Source organism: Gossypium hirsutum, chromosome A09 (assembly GCF_007990345.1).
Source record: "Gossypium hirsutum isolate 1008001.06 chromosome A09, Gossypium_hirsutum_v2.1, whole genome shotgun sequence".
Classification (NCBI taxonomy): Eukaryota; Viridiplantae; Streptophyta; class Magnoliopsida; order Malvales; family Malvaceae; genus Gossypium; species Gossypium hirsutum.
Genome location: NC_053432.1, coordinates 33,603,969 through 33,620,150, shown reverse-complemented (window position 1 = coordinate 33,620,150; position 16,182 = coordinate 33,603,969).

Genomic DNA, 16,182 nt, shown 5'->3' with positions numbered 1-16,182 from the left:
TAGGCCTTATTTTGGGATGTTACACCCAAACTTTGTTTATGACTTCTAGCGACCACATGAATGTTGTCTAAGCAATAATCCCATAGGTTTCATCTTACCCTTGATTTTGTTGGAGGTTGATTTCCATTTGTCACTCAATCATTTTTTTACTTTGCACTAAATGAATACGACATTTCCCCAAGGCAACTATCAGCCCTATCTTGGTGGACACTGTGGCATTCTATATTGATTGTTGCATGCACAACAAGCCCTTGTTGTTCGGTGTTTCCCAAAAATTTTACTAGTTAAAGGTGAAAAGGAAAGGAACTTCTGTTGGCAGTGCTCATTTTAGTGTATACTTAGGATGCGAGCCCATGATCCAAAATAACATTTCAAATCTTCATCAAAGAAAAGACAAGTGCATAAGAGTCGTTTGTAAACTCAAATCTAGATTTGGTTTTCTAACAACATGGTTCCTTCCTCTAGAGAGTATTTCTCCAAAATATTAGCTAGTAGATTCTCAAATTGCTTTAAAAAATATAAATGATTAAGAATGGGGTGTATACTTGATTTGGTGGAAATTATTTCTGTTAGGAACGTATTTCGATATTTTTTATAATATTTAAGCCGAAATGGTCATCGGCCAAATGATTTTACAATATGGTTGGATGATTTCATCGTGCTTTCTGCTTCTGAGGCTTGGCCTTACAACTTAAATGATGAATTGGCACACATCTTAGTAGGGCATAAAAAAGAACTTCCTTTTTAATTTTACAGTATTTGTGGTGTTTGCCCATATGATTGGAACATTATAAGTAATCCTATTACAATTTCTACTTCTTCTTTAAGCCAAGCCAATTCTCATGTTGCTGGTGCAAGGTCTTCCTTACAATCACACATTGCGCTTGTCTTAGCTCAGAATATGGACATTACAACCATTATTAATGAAGCTCGAACAATGGAGAAAACTACTGCTTCTCCGTCAAGAAAAACTACAGTGAAGAAAAATAATAAGAGGTCTAGATTGGAGGAAATTATTCCAAAGACCGGGAGTAGTGAATGCCCTCCCTTAACATGACGTAGACCTAGAAAAGAGCCTACCATTGCAGCCACTCACACCACTCTAGATCCTGTCTTACTTGAAATTCAAAAACTCTGCCCATGAAGTAAACTCCCTAATCCATTATTTTTATCATCCACCGAAGTAAAATCCTATTAAAGCAATACATGTAATTCAATTAGTATTTGCTCCCAGTACTCTACCACACGATGCTCATTTTGTTGAAGCAGAATGGATTTTCCCTTGGCGTGATCTAATAAAGTCAACACCAACTTCTATCTCACTTAGTTTCCTTTTCCAACAGTAAAAAAATTTAGTGCCCCTCTTTCCCTCATGGAAAAAGCTTCACAAGCCTTATATTTAGAGTATGGACTTTGGAGTTGGGCCCTCCAAGACGCTAGTGATCAATACCATGATAAGATTGCAATTTGGAAAAGGCTATAAGAATTGTCGAGGACTCTATAGATAAATTATGCCGAGATCATCAAGAGTCTAATAACTTGATACTCGAGTCACAACTTTGAAGGGAAAATATAAGGAAACATAGATTGAGTGCGAATAATTAAAAAAGGAGATAAATCAACTGAAGGGTAAAGAAGCTACTTTAGAGGAGAACTTCAAAGTTTAGGAGGAACACCACAAAGTACAAATGGAAAGTCTACGCTAGACTAGTGAAGAGGCCCTTAGAAAATTCTAGGAGGGCACAAAAAAAAATCTTAATGAAGCTCTACCAAAATGGAGATCCAACCTAATTCTCTACGCCCAAGTGTCTTCACGTCCTCTTGATCTCATTCAAGTGGATTCCAACTACCTTAGTGGCATCTCTACTGAGTCACTAAACTTTAATGTTTACATTCTGAAGGCAAATAATGGAAAACCTTTCAGAGAGAGTGGAAACAGTTAGCTGAAATTTTTATTCCTACCACACTTGAAGCTGAAGATAGTGAAGAGGACTCAATAGATGTAGAACAGAGTCCTAAAGATCATCCTCGAACAGAAGATATCCTAACTAAGCCCATAGACCAGCTCGTCGAAGGAGAAAATTAAGAATTTATTTTGTTTTACCTTGTACTTCTCTTTCTATCGTTCTTGTAATATCTTCCCAAATTTTATTAATGAAACTATCTTTTTGTTCCTTTATTGTCATTCTTTTCACAATTTTTTAAACAAAACTTGCTTCATACAAGCAAAAGTTTAACGTACCTAAGAGACTAAGTCATGTTCAGCGTATTATGCATACATGGCTCCTTTCAGCATTAACTACTAGAGGATTGGCTAAATTGGTAACATTGATACAAACTTGTAACACCCTTAACCCGATCTGATTCATTAGGTCTAGATCCTGGTGTTACTACACACAATACGTAACAAAATATTGAAACATTTGTCAAATATTCCTTACTGAAAACATTTTCCTTATTATTTTAACTAAAAGACTTAATATCCAAGAACCAAGGAAAGTATTAAAAATAAAATATTACATCACACTTTTTTCTAATACTTTTACAATACAACATTTAGTAAAGATATAATCTTAGGGTGTAAGTCCATAATACACCACTCTTCCACTATATGCATAATAACCCAGTCCGCCACTATATTGGCGTACTCCTGGCGTCGTCCCTCCTGACGCATACTCATATCATCATTACCTAAAACATAAACATAACATTGTAAGTTCAAGAGAACTTAGTGAGCTCTCTTACAAAATACCTTGGCAGATACTTTTATAGTATTTGAAGAACCTTTATGCATCAACTACCCTTTTGGACCGTATACTTCAAATTTCAGCAAATACTTTCACAATTTTTTATTTAAGCTTACACGTCAACTACCATACTTAGCATACCAGTTTTCTCTTAGCGACCTAACTAACTAAGAGTTTGACAGTGTTTTAACGTTGCAATATACGCCAAAAGATGCGGTTAGAGGTTCATCAGATACATTGGAAGTTGTGTTTGCCAGTTGGTTTTGGGAGCAGTTGAGTTGTGAACTAGTCAGACTCAAATTAGGAAATAAAGGTATTGTGTATCTAGGAAAACATTTCATGCAAGTAATTCTTCTAAACTGATTAGGATTTTTAAGTCAAGTAAGGTATTCTAGGATCACTAAGTCACTTACTGCCTATAAATACAACCCCTATTCCGTGAAAATTCTCTCATCGATATTATGTTGTCAAGTCTTTTCGTTTGTAGCATTCAAGATAAGCCTCATTCTACGGTTGATTGTCCAGAAAGCTAGGTTCACTTGCATGTGTGAATTCCATAAGTTTTATCTATTTAAGTAATTTGTGTGTTTATGTATGTTCTGTACCAGCCGGACCATCTACCAAAAAGGATAAAGGAAAGGCTAAGCTTGTTTAGAATTCTTAGTTTTTCTGTAACTGATTAAGAATTTTCATAAGTGTACCAACTATCATGTTTTCAATATGAAAACTCAGGATTCGTAACTTGTATGCTAACTATTATGTTTTCTGAAAACTTCATTTTTAAACTAATCTTTTTCCTATAAAACTCTAATCTTAAGTTCTGACACTTTATTTTGAAGATATGTTTTCAAGTTAGTTTTTAAGCTATGTTTTAAAAGATATGTTTTACGTGTGCTCCTAAGCGAGCCTATGCTTTCAAGTATGTTTTATAAGTATAGTTTTATAAGTATAGTTTTATAAGCTATGTTTTTGCAATCTCCTTATGCGAGCACTATGTGATAAGTTTCTGTGCACGCTTCTTTGCAAGCCCTTATATTGGATATATTGGTATATCAAAGGGTTGTGAGTACTCACCTATAAGGTTTGTGCTTTGGGCGTTGAGGCCCTTGGACATGTGGAGAGATAAGGGAATATCGAGCTATGCTCTTTTTAATGGGACATATTGGTGTTCAGGAGAGTGTTTAGCTTATGCTACACTTATGGGACATGTTAAGGACTCTTTGAGTCATTCTTATGCGTTATAAGGTGATCTGCATATCAAACAGATAAGAAAAGATAAGTGTGTTAAGAGAAGGGCGAGAACATATTTTATGTTCCTCAACCATTCTAATAAGCCAAGTATGTGAGCATGTTTCATGGTATATAAATTCCATTTTCAAAAAAGAACAAGCTAATTTTATAAGTATGATTTTTAGTAAGTACATGCAAAACTGATTTCAAACTTATGTGATTTTTGTGGCAAGCAGGATCTACGAACTGGGTTTCGCACCTTCACCTCAAACCCAACACGCGATATGATTTTTCAGGCTAAGTCTCCTTTCTATTTTAAACATCATATTTTAAGCATAGTCAGCTGGTTCTTCATTAGTCATTGAGTTCGCTATGAACTTACCCACTTATCTCTTACTTCGGAGATAAGTACGTCGTGGATGGCAGTGGCGAGGTTCATCCCTGAATAGATATCGGTGAACCTAGGAAAATATGTGATATTTTTATTTATTTATGAGTGTTTAGACTTGTTATAATATATTTTTTTATTGAAACAATTTCTTTGAAATTTTAAGTTCATTTTATTCTGCCAACCTTGAAGTAAAACTTTTGTTACTAATTTCTTCTTAGCATGAATAAAGTTTGATGTTTCTTTATTTCTCCATGCATGCATAACATCTGTTTTCTTTCAACCTGTCCAAAGTATGTATTAGTATCACATGCATGCCAGTTTTGGTGTAAAGTATTATTTTGTATGACCTTGAATGATTGCGACTCCAATATGCATGTGAAACCCTTAGTGAGAACATCTTTCAATTTAGCAAACCCTAGGCAAGTATGTGAACCCTTGTGTGTATGACCTCTCTGTTTGTGAAGCCTGTATTACATGTGAACCTAATATTGTAAGTACGGACTTAGGATGTATGTGAACTACTATTATTTTGCGAACCTATGTTTTTATGCAAACTCATGCCTTGTGTTTTACGTGAACAATGTGTGTTACTCTAGTATGTGAACCTATGCTATATGTTGTGTGCGAAGCATAACTTGTAGTGCGAACCTTAATAATAGCTTTCACATACTTGTAATTATGTTTTTGAAAGTGCGTACCTTAATTACCCTATTTATATCTTTCACGCAAGCCCTTCCTCTATTTGTTTGATAAGCTTACATGTTTTACTTTATGTGTTTGATATTATTCCCTTGTTATGCTATCAATGATCATATTATATGATGTAACCAAATGGTATGTTGGAGTTTAGGTTGGAAGTTAATGGAGAGTTACTTCGGTAGCTAATATAGCTCGCCAAATTTAGGTTAAACCTACTCAATCGGGTTTGGGGTGTTACATTCTCACTCATGGAATTATAAATAAGTTTCATGTATTGTGATTTGCCAATTCGATCTACATTATCGAAGGCTACACCATGAACATTCATACAGACATATATTGCTCTGGGTCTCAGCCATATGGATTTACAGACATTCATGTAGCATTGTCTACTAGTCCAATCTTCATTATATTGGAGGCTACCCCATAAGTGTTTTCATATCATAAAATGCCATGGGTCTCACCTTCATGGTCTTACTCATGTTTTCATATTGTGATTTTTCAATCTGGTTAGCTGGTTAGCACTGTAACTACCCTACCGGAGGCTTTACAGAGGGACATTTCTCAGCATTCACTTACCCATAATTGTTTGCCTTCCTAACTAATTTATATTTTTCATATATCAAAATTTACCTGCATGATTTCCAATCAACATTCTTTTCAACTGAAATTTATACATATAGCACATATCTCATCTTTATTTTACTCATATACTTACCAATAATTATAGATATCATCATCTTTTATATGTATACTTCCACTTGTATAGTTCACGTAAAAAAGTCAAGGTAGAGAGCCATCTTTACTTTACTCATATACTGAAGTTCGAAGCTCCAGACTCAAAAAACCTTCTTGAACCAGTAGCAACAACTGCTTAAAGAATATGGATTCACTATTAGAATTATTATACATACAATTTACTGATCATCTCAATTGAAGATAACCCCATGCAAGACCTTGCACTTAAAGCTTTACTGTACATATATCTCTTACAAACCTATCCTTTTAGAATACTTAACATGCAGAGCTATAATACTCACCAAGAGATGGAATAACCAGTGATTAGACCAAGAACCTTAGCTTCCAACTTAACAAGAAAGAGATACAACCAGGCTTAAAAGAAAGAATCAAAGGGTAACATTGAAGGAAGAAGACGAAGAACTTTTTTCATAACCCTTCTCATAGACATATATATGACCCGTCCTACTTAATGGAACAAAACAAGTGTCACAAATTTCAGAATTTGTCTGCCTTAATGGTCTATAGTTTTTGAGAGAAGCATAAATGAGAATTTTTTCATATGATGTTTGACCAGTCAATTTAGTTGGTTTATAACCAGATCTAGTTATCAAAACCTGCTATTCACAATGCTTGAAAAACTAGGTGCACTATACCTTTGGCGGTAACATATACAAGACTTACTTTTCTTTTATCAATTCTTTATTTTATTGAAGATACGCCAAGAACTAAATCTTAATATCCTTCCATGGGTGGATACTCAATTCAACAAGACATTAGTTCGCCAAAAGTTTACAATTAGGTGAATTAACTACCAGAGTGCGCCGGAGCAAATAATTTCATGTCTAAGTGCCTTCAATTTGAATCATTCAGCTTTAGGGTGTGACATTTAATTAATTTAATAGTTTTTACCTCATCTATGAATAGATGGCTCTTAACTTAAATAAGTTTGGGTTTGTATCAATCCCCCTTTTCAAAAAGGATTCATGGAATCTCAACACCATGAGTGGATTAGTATGGTTATAGTATTCCTATTGGATATGTAAAAAATCTAATATAAAGGAACATCACTAAATAGATTTGAGTTATGGTTAGTTAAAACATCATCTCTTATTTCTTTAGTATGGCTTGTCTGTTTCGTTTTATTATTTCTTTTTTAAAACAACTTTCGAATATTACCTCATATATGTCTTCTCTTACCAAATATGAGCTTTGAATTTAATTTTTATCTCTCTCAGACTCTGTACACTCTATCTTTTTATAAGAAAATAGGTTATCAAAAGCAGTTTCGTTGCAGAGCGAAATTTTTAAATTTTCATAAAACTAGACCTTGGTTGTGATATCTATAGTAATAAATTTCTCCAAATTTAGTACATGTGTTTCCAAGCTAGGGAGGCTTGTCAAATCCTATATCTAACGTCTAAATATTTTTTGCTTTCAACCAAATGATCTTTTTCACTATTTTCAAACCCTCATATGCTTAAAGAGTGAGCTCTATTTAAGAACCAAACACATGATGGAAACTGAGACTTTCCAATGGGGAAGTCAACTTTCTCTAGTTGAAATCCAAAACAAAAAATTTGAATCTCACAAATTTTAATTATAATAGCCATTGAGTATGCAATTATAATCTCACAAATTTGTACTTACAAGTACTCACTAAAAAGATAACTTATTTGAGTTAAAGGAAATAACCCAAATAAATTTTTCACTAAAATTAGATAAATTATCCATGTAAATTTTCCTCCTAATTTCGACAACCCCAACTCCCTATATATATAGAAAAACCACAAGAGCTCTACTAGAATAGGAAGAAGAAAACTGATAATATTTTAGTAGAAAACTAGAGTTTTTCTAGAATTCTATAAGGGTGGGCAGTACACACCAAGAGCCCACCCCTGTATCCCGCCCACTTGCCCAATACTTGGCTCCCTAAACCTTTCTTTTATTAAGTACAATTATATGTACAATCTAATTTTAAATTAAATTAAAACAAGCCCATATAATTATTCAACCAAATGACTAATTTTGTAGTCCTAAAATATTATTTATTTAATTAAAAATTAATTAATCAAATTAAATTTTTTTCTCAGCTCAATTTTATTTTTTTTCAAAATCATAATGAATTTACTGTATTAGAATCTATGAGTAAATAAATTTAATTGTCCAATTTAGTAAAATTGTGATTACTAATTAATTTAATTTTCACTTTGGACTCAATTATTTAATTACATTCAACTAAATGATAATCTAAAGAAATGAAATTAATTTCTAATTCATCTCTTGTTCTTTCGAGAAAATTCATTTATTACGGATAATAATTCATGCAATATATATTTGATACATCATTTTCATCCATTCATCATAACGGTTCTTATATGCAGTCCATACAGAGTTATGTTGAGCTAAGGGAGGGACCGATTCAAACATATATAAATAGGGCTCAAATAAATTTTAATAAGTTTAACACTTTGTCTATTAATCACAAATTAATTTAGTCATGAAGTCAATCCACTAAAAACACCGTAATTGATCTTCCCATTATATACCATTATGAATGCAACTTAGATTTTTATGCTTTTGTTTAATGCTCTTGTGATTTGTGTGTTACCTTAATAGGATATCCTTGATTCCTTTAGGTTAAATCAATCACCAAATTGGATCATATTTTATCTCATAGTCACTGTTACATCTTCTGTGATAAAAACGCTCATTGATAACAATTTGTAATGATAATTACTCATCCCTAATGAATGACCCATGTCCTTTTTCATAATTCATGTAATGCTAGTGAAATGACATCATTACACTTTAAGCAAGTTAGGAATTCCACTATAGTAAGTGAAACCATGACATACATAAGTCATGGACCTAATATACATAAGTCATGGACCTAATATACTAACTTTTGGCTCTGATATCAAAGCAGCATAAACTTTCAATATATTAAAGTGCATGAGTTAGGTATACACAGTCAACCCCATACTCAAGATTAAGGTGAGTCACACTATGAACATAATAAATAAATAAATTCATAAATAGATCTAGGATAAATTCTACTTAGGATATGTCCGATGTATTGTCAATCTAGACAACCACACCCATGTTTTCATTTTTGGGAGTCAACTACTCTAATACCTAAGACAATGTATTTCCTCAATTGGACTAATAGACAACATAATACTCCCCATAAACCAATTGCTCAATTTGATTCTATGAACTGTGGGCAAATTAGATTACCTACTAATATAAGTTATCTTTTCGCATTATAATCATTCCATATGATGCAACTTAATTTAGTTAAACCCTTAGTAGTGAATGAACTAATATTTACTTATTCATTTTGCTTTCATACAAAAATCATTGAGGAAAATCATACAAATATATAATAAATTAATTATGTAATTTTATTTTAGTCCATTCAGTTAAAAAGTTACAAATAGAAGGAAGAAATCATTACAATAAAGGTACAAAATATTAACACTTTTTACATAAGGTAATCTCAACGCCAAGAATCCCCTTGCAATCCCTGAAATTTTATTGAAGCAGGATACAATTGTTATAACAATAAATTATACAATGTGTTGGTGTTAATTATATAGTGATGATTTACCGTTGTAGGTGATGCATAAAGCCACTAAAAATGGAGGTTTGAGATGATATTTTAGCAAATGAATGGCTAGTGTTTCTCGTTCCTTTCCTCTTTGATATTGGAAAGAGGTGGTATTTATAGGATGAAGGTTTTGAATGGGTCCTTCATATCATGCTTGCGTCTCTAATAGAACTTAACTTAAACCCTAGTTAAAGTATAGTTTGGATGTATCCTGATGTGACGATCTTTAGTGTTGGTGAATTTGGGAACTCACAAAAATTAATGTGATTAGATATAATGCGATGATTACTTTTGATGGCATTGCATTAATACTCTCCCGCTGTGACGTGTCGAAAGAAAATCCATGTGTAGGGGTATAATATAAGGCGAAAGGAATTTTTGTCTATACAAATATTCTCTTTTATACACAGAAAATTAAGAATTAATGACGTACTTACTCACGTATTTGATCAATAAAATACAAAAAAGTGAGAAAATATTCCATGTACAGTGAGTCATTTCTAATATAGAATTTAAAAGTAATCACTCTTTCTTTTTCAGCAAAGACAAAATTTCAAAATATTATTTCCTTTTACTCTATATAAATTAGGGAAAAAACTAATATTCATATGCATAGATCTACTCAAAGGTCATATTATTTATCTAAGCTAAAAAAATTTGTTCAATTTATAAATTAGCCAAATACTTAAGACTATTTCTTTATTAAAAAAGTTCTATATAAAATGGTGAGGTAGTTTAAGACTAAAGCCCGGTGATCTATTTTTCAAGTTAATAATGGTACTATTTATTTTAATATATTATATAATTTATATTATATAAAAACTAAATATATAATATAATAATTTAAATATTAAAAATATGTTGAGTTTTTCATAATTAAGAATTTAATAAAAATAATATAATATTTAAAAAATTCATACGGGTATACTTAAATTTATTTAGATAAATTGTTTAAAAAAATCAAAACTCATATTTTAAATACTTAAAACAATTATATGCACGAGACCAGTACAAACCCTACCAAACTCATAAGCATTTCTATTTATGCATAACAAAAGGCATTCACCAGACGATTAACCTGGGCTTAAGAGAAAACAGATTCCCAGAAAAGATGAAGAATCTAAGCCCCACCGGCACTAACAACTTGTTTAGGTGCTATGAGTGACTTGTTGATCAAGTAAAAAATAGAATATGTAACTCTTATCCATATATGAACGTCCAAAAACAGGGGAACTTTTATTTCATGTTTAGTTAATGTCTGAAAAAAGCAAAAATCCCCTCTACCTGCTAAGGTCGCTGTAGAGTATCCTTAAAGGTTGCCCTTACGTGCAAAAAGTAGAGCCAGATATTACTCGAATATGACTTAAACCCTACAGGATCCAATTAATTTGCCTTTTTAATTCTAGTTATTGCTTTCAATTTCTTTAGTAGCTGCCAATCCACCACACTGAAATTTAAAATTTAATTCTTCTACTTTAATTTGATATAATTTAAATTTAATAGACCTAAATTAATAACACGTTAATTGTTGTCTTTAAAATGATGGCATAAACATTTTTAATGATTATTTGATCATATAATTAGAGCTACATAAAAATCTAGTCAGTCTAATTTAACCAATAATAAATTTATAAATTTGTTAATATGAAAAATGTCATAAGGAGACGAGTGTCGGTTCACCCTACTCGGGTGAAGAGCTATATAGTTCTCAATAGAGAAAGGGGGCCAAAGAGAGGATGGACTGGAAGAAGAAGATGATACTACAAGAGTTTTAAATTGACGAGGATAAAAGGGTATTTATATGGGCTAGTCCTCTTAATTGAACAAAATATGTTAGCGAAAAAATATATATAAATATAAATAAACAAATATTTATGTATGAAATAAGATAAATTGAATCATTTATATTTAATTTATCAGATATGGAAAACCAATAAATAACATAGCAAAAACCAAATATCGAAAAGAAGAATCGAGTTTTACTAGATGTTAAGGCTTGTTTTACATAGTTTCCTTAAGACAAATTCGGCTGCTCCTACGATGCTTGGAGAAACGTTGGTTGACTGTCTCCCAGGACACAACAACACGATGATCGAAGCAATAGCACCTCTATAGTGATCAATGGACAAATGTTTCCTTTTTCTATAATCAAAACGTCGGAAAATATGGAGAGGAAAAGAGAAGAATTTTGGAAATATCCATGAATAAGGATACAAAATTTGCATTAAAGAAGCAATTAAATCAATTTGATTAAAATCAAATCAAATTGATTGGAATTAAATAAAGTCAGGATATATATCCCTTTAAATCAGAATTTGTATATTTGTTGAGAAAAAAAAACATAAATTTCATATTGGGCTAAAATATCCACAAGCCCATTTGGTCCAGACATTTCGCATCACCCACGTCGTACGGGTGCACCCCAACCTTGATAGGTTTAGATCTGCACCCCCTGCATGCGAGACAAGGTTTCAAGCTTAGTCATCCAATCACCCTTCAAGTTGGTTCTTAAATATATACACATCTCACACTTAGTATTTAACCAATGTGGGATCTAAACTTTTCTTTTCCTTAACAAAAATTCACAAGTAGCTTACTTTGAACATCAATTTCTCATTCATCACTCAACTATTTTTAGCATATGATATATCGTTGTAAAGGTTTCATGGAGTAGAATATAAAACCATAATTTTATGATTGAACTCTCCACTTTTACCAATTGAGAATATGCCTCAAAGTTTCCAAAAAATTACATTTTTTCCAACAATCCCCCATATAAATGAAAATTGATAGTTTTAAAGGAAAACATTGACTCAATGTGGTGATAAAATCTACAGTTGATAGTTGTATAGGATAGGTAGGCATCCACCCTTGAACATTCCCTTGTGAATGTATATTTACTTTACTAGCTGACCAGTAGACGCGATGTCCTTAAACTATTCTACCTTTTTTGTAAACGATGATATACCTCACACAACTACCTCCCTGGCAAGGTTTTAGTTCTCATGGGTATGTTCATATAGCTGTGAATATCTTTTGGTTCTATAAGAGTTTAAGAGAACTATGCCCCAGTATTCTCCTTAAAGCAGCCCCACTTCACTCTTACATAGGTGACTTATGTGGTTCGACTCACTGAAAACGCACAATGGTCATTAAAAGCATTGTTTAACCTATCCCATTTTTAGTAACTTATTACATCATAGGAACGTACTGTGACAGCCCAAAATTGACCCTTGTCGGGAAGTGGTTTCGGGATCGCTAAACCGAGTCACCGAAATGTTTGAATGTGATATTTATTGTCTAGAATATGTAATTATGAATGTGTGAAAATTTCAAGCTTCGATTTAGTCGATTGCATGTGAATTCAGTTAGTAGGATTGAAACGTGATAGGCTAATCTATAAGGATCTAATAGTGCATGTAATAAAAAGGGAGGACTTGCATGTCAAATTTCCCCCTAATTAGTAGTGGTCGGCCATGCTATGAGTGGAAACATGTCACAAACATGTTATGTTAGTGAGGTATGTTAGGAAAAATAAAATAAGGAGTATGGGTAATAAATAAATGGAAAAAAAAGAAAGAATGTGTGTGAGTGTTCCCCCCCCATTGCCGTGAGTTGAAGAAAAGAAAAAAAAATTGTTCATCCTTTTTCATTTCTTTTGGCCGAAAATTCTAAGGAAGGAGGAAGGAGTTCTTGCTTCATGTTTGGTTTGGAAGAGGATTAGGAGGAGGTTTGGCCATACTTGTATCTAGATTAAGGTATGTTTGAGGTTGTGCCATGAGATTCATGCATGTTTTTAGTTGCTAGCTTGAGTTCTAATTAGCCCATGGTTCAAATCTTTGCTATGTCATAGGGATGATATTCGGCCTAGGTAGATTTTGTGTTAATGCCATTGCATGCTAAATATGAAGCTTGTTAATGATACATGTGATGGTGGATTGATGACTCTTGGATTTTCTTTTTAGCATTTTTGAGTGAGACATTAAGTTCTTTGTTTAACCATGACCAAAATTGAAATGGTATGGTGTTGTGATGTATTCGGCCATGGTATATCCATAAGTATGATTTATGCTTATTGCATGGTAGGTAAGATTTGTGTTTTGGATTTATGTTCATGTTTAGTTATAATCAACTTTGAGATTCGGCTCTTGCACATATATATATATGTTTGCACATGACGTATTGGTATGACATATACAATATCTCAAGGTATATATTTACATATGATGGTGTTTCGGTTATGGAGTACATGATGGATGCGTATTGAGTTATAATATGTAATGCATTAGTTAGTAAAAGGTATGCCATTTGTGTGTGGTATTGAGTATATAATTGGCCTCAACATAGACATGCATAATCGGCCACATGAATGAGTACATAGGTTGATGTGTTGTTCGGCCATAGGTAAGCATATTGAAGGCTTTATCTTGACTTAGAAAATTCGGCTAAAGAGAGTATTAACTAATGTGTTGAGTTTGATTCATGATTCCGTACATATGTGACTTTAATGTCTAATGAATATATGTGGGCCAAATACCTTGAGTTCCTCTTTTCGATGCTCAAATGATTAAATCAATTTATTTGTTAAATTAAGCTCAAGAGCAAAGGGGAACTAAATCCGAAAAGGGAAGGAAAAAGTGGTCGAATAGCCATCGGAATCGTTCGACAACATCCGAGGTAAGTTTTCGAGTAATGGGACTTAAATTATGATTCGATTAGATTATGTCTTAAGTAAATCAAAATCATGCTCTTGTATGTGGCTATTGAGCCGAAATTGTAAATGTGATAAGTGTCTTGTGTTTGAGCTTTGGTAATGAAAATGAAATATGAATGTGTCATGATTTATTGATATATGTGCATGGTTACTCGAATGATATCCGGGCTAAGTCCCGAAGGCTTTTGTGCTAAGCGACTACATCCGGACTAAGATCCGAAGGCATTTGTGCTAGCGACTATATCCGGGCTAAGTCCCGAAGGCATTTATGCTAGTGACCATAAGGCCTTGTGCGAGTGGTTATATCCGGCTAAACCCCGAAGATGCTTGATTTGGGAATGGGCGATCTTGCTGTAAAAATTTAAATTAATACGCTCGTAAAATCCCAGCGATGAGGTATGTTTCGTGTGTGCTTTGAATTAGTTGATCCCTTACAAATCTGTATTCGCTCAGTCGATAAATGAGCTACCGGCCTTTGGCTAAGTTGATCTTTTGTGTATGAACATAAGGGTTGGTAATGTGAAGTAAGTATGATATTGAGAATTTGTGCATATGAAATTATCCGTTTAGCTATATGAATGCTATACTTTTGTTGTGCTGGAATCCCTTGCTCAAAACTTACTAAGCATAAATTGCTTACTCCGTTTCTTTGTTTCTCTGTTTTATAGATTTTGGCTCGTCAGCTATCGGACTCGGGATTTTTGGAAGTCGAAGTCTCCCACACTATCAAAGCCCCTTTTTGGTACAATTTTGGTTGAACTTTGAAATGGCATGTATAGGACTACCCTTCTTGTTGTTGGTCATGTACCCATGGATTTTGTGTAAATTTGGATAGCCATGCAAAAATGGCTTATATACGTTTTTAGCATAGTACTATAATCGTTTTGTATGTTGATCACTAAGAGGTATGGAAATGTTTGGAAACGATTAGCCATTGGAATGGTTAATCATGATTATACTTTGTGCTATGTATGCAAAAAAAAAGGGCTAATTGAATCATGGAAACTATGAAATAGGTAAAGTCTACCTTAAAGGCAGATGCTGACAGCAGCAGCGATGTGGATGTGAAAAATCACTAAAAATAGTAGGAATGGAATTAAATAGTGAATAAATTATTTAAATGAACCTTGATGAATCTAATTTCATATGGAAGAAACGAAACGGTCATATGAGTTGTATGTTAAGAGATATTTAGGTTTTCGTGAAACAGCGCCAGAACAGTTTCTGGATTCCCTGTTCCGACTTTGGAAATTCATTATAAATTAATCAGAGATAATTAGGAGTCATGCCATATATTTATAGATTCCTCTTTGAGTCTAGTTTCTATAGAAACAAACGGCATCAGTATTGAAGCCCTGTACACGGAGATATCCAAGTCGTAATGCCCGAAGGTCAGTGTAGTCGATCCCTGTAACATGGGAGACTTTAACTAATAAACTGTACTAATTGGCCCGACAAAAAATTATAGAAAAAAATTTTAGATGCATATATGAGTCTAGTTTCAGGGAAAAATCACGAAACTGATTTTCGAGTTGTGGAACTCAAGATATGATTTTTAAGGTGACAGTGACACAGTTAGCCAGCTGTCTGGAAATTTTTAAAATGAACTGTGCAAGTAAATGAATTAAGTCGGTCAGCCCCTCGTGTTCGACTCCGGCAACGGTCTCGGCCACGGGGTGTTACACGTACTCGGGATGAAAACCCCTACAGTGACCTCACAAGGTCTATGCAATTAGGTTGTTCCTTTGAACTTAGATCTTGGGTTCTCCAGTCAGCTAGGTAGAGTTTTCCTTCACATAACGCCTTTTCTTTTCATGGGCTTTACTCTCATTCCTTTCGATGTTTTATTAACATGATCTCAATTTAAGCCTTTAGTTAGCGGATCCACAATAATATATTTTAATTTTATAAAATCTATGGAAATAACTCCGTTTGAGTAAGTTTTTTAATGATATTGTGTTGATGACGCATATGTCTCGACTTACCATTATATATTACGTTAGCAAGACACCCCTACACTTTTAAGTGGTAGTAGGATGGCTTTCTACCT